Below are 2,500 nucleotides of genomic sequence, written 5' to 3'. Positions count from 1 at the left end.
ATATTTTACCTTTATATAGTATTTAGGCCCATTTAAAAGGATAAAAATTTTTTCGAAAATCTACATATGTATCACATGTATTATACCGGTACCCTGTCGCAATATAACATGTACGATTTGTATATAAAAAAAAAATATACATTTTTTTCTAAAAATTTGCATTAATTCCAAAAATTTTTTAATAATTTATTATAATTATTAATGTTTATTGAATAATTTATTATAATGCATAAATTTCATTTAATAAAATATGATAAAAGCAAAAAAAAATTTTTTTGGTCCCAAAATAAAAATTTTTAGCTGAAAAAAATTTTTTTTTTAAAATTTTTTTCTTTAAATTTTGATTATTCTGTAAAGTTTATGATGTTTAAAGCCATTTTAAACATTATCATATTTTGAGTTTGAAGCACCGGGTGTAATGTCTTTAATATATATGATGGATAGTGCGTGTAAGTTAATGAGATGAATGTATATCTATGTATAACAGTGTATTAGTGGTATTACGTTCAGCAGTCTCACACATATGATATAGTATGGTATAGTATAAGTTGTTTATTTTTCATACTGTCCGTGTATCATTCAACAAAGGTGGTGTAGAGTTGTATATGGCTTGGTATGACGTTGTTGCAATTCTATGGACACTATGATATTACGGATGCACAGATAGAGGAATAACACTTATCGTATATGTATCATTTATGTATGTTGACTGTGTAATGAATACTAAATATAATAAAATAATACACTTTTTAATAGAATAACATTTGTTTCATGTTTTAGTATGATATTAAATGGTATAGAATAGGTTGTTTATTTTTCATACTGTCCGTGTATCATTCAACAAAGGTGGTGTAGAGTTGTATATGGCTTGGTATGACGTCGTTGCAATTCTATGGACACTATGATATTACGGAATAACAGAAAGAGGAATAAAACTTATTGTATATGTATCATTTATAACGTACTTTTATGTTGACAAGAATGAATGTATATCTATATGAAATAGTGTATTTTGTGGTATTATGTTCAACAGTCTTACATATATGATATAGTATGATATAGTATAATTTGTTTATTTTTCATACTCTAAGTGTATCATTCAACAAAGGTGGTGTAGAGTTGTATATGGCTTGGTATGACGTCGTTGCAATTCTATGGACACCATGATATCACGAAAAAACAGAAAGAAAAATAACAATTATCGTATATGTATCATCTATATTATTATTGTATTTTGACTATGTAATGAATGCCAAATTTAAAAATATACACTTTCTTAATAGAATAACATTTATTTTAGTATAATATAAAATGATATTGAATATGTTGTTTAATTTTCATACTGTTCGTGTATCATTCAACAAAGGTGGTGTAGGTATGTATATGGCTTGGTATGACGCTTTTGCATGTCTATGGACACCATGATATTACGAAAAAACAGAAAGAAGAATAACACTTTTCAAATATGTATCATTTATATATTTTATTAACATGAACGCAAAATATACAAAATTATATATATATATACTCAAAATATTCTGGATGGTAATCAGTTTGGTTTATTTTGATATTTAATATTGTATTTTGGTTTTTTTGCTAGTAATGTTTCGAATATGTATATGCTGTTATTATTTTTTAGGTGTACATTGTATTAAATTGTTATCAATTATTTAATGTATGTATACAAAATAATAGCAAAAACATTTTCAATTATTATATAAAAATTTTTTTTTTTACACATGCATATTTATTAATATATGAAATTTTATCTCAGTTTTAATAAATATGTATTGAAATGAATAATAATACAATCTTATATATATTGATAATAGTCTGGATGGTAATCAGTTTGGATTATTTTGATATTAAATATTGTATTATTATTTTTGTAAAAAAATTAATGAGAATTTTGTAAAAAAACCTCTATATGTATATCTTTTTATATCAATATTTAAAAAAAAATTTTTTTTTATTAAATTATTGATTATAAATAGAATAACATATAAATTTTTTTGTCAAAGCAAGTTCATGGGTTATAAGTTTTAAACTTTACACTCCCATATGAGCACACAATATTTATATAAAAATTATTTTTATAAATAATATTACATTGACTCACCTCATACCAAGCGAGAATATTAAGTGTTATTATAACGTTTTTTATTTAAAATTAACTTTTTAAATAAAATTAAAAAATAAATGACGCTTTCAATCTAGCGACGAGTATGAGAAAATGTTTGAAATATTTTAAGACCCATTTGGTGATGGTCTGACAAAAATCATAATTATTTTTTTTTTTTTTTATTCAATAATATTTATTATGAATAACATGTTATATATTTCTTTTTGTAAAAGCAAAAAAATTATATAAATGACATAATAAAATATATATTTGAAAAAAAAAAAAATTAATAATAATATATATATCTCATATGTTTTTTCTATTAATTTTAAAACAATAGAGATATAAAAAAAAAAAAATTTATATCAGTAATGGGTG

This window comes from Chrysoperla carnea (genome assembly GCF_905475395.1).
Source record: "Chrysoperla carnea chromosome X unlocalized genomic scaffold, inChrCarn1.1 SUPER_X_unloc_102, whole genome shotgun sequence".
Taxonomy (NCBI): Eukaryota; Metazoa; Arthropoda; class Insecta; order Neuroptera; family Chrysopidae; genus Chrysoperla; species Chrysoperla carnea.
Note: the sequence above shows the minus strand (reverse complement) of the source record.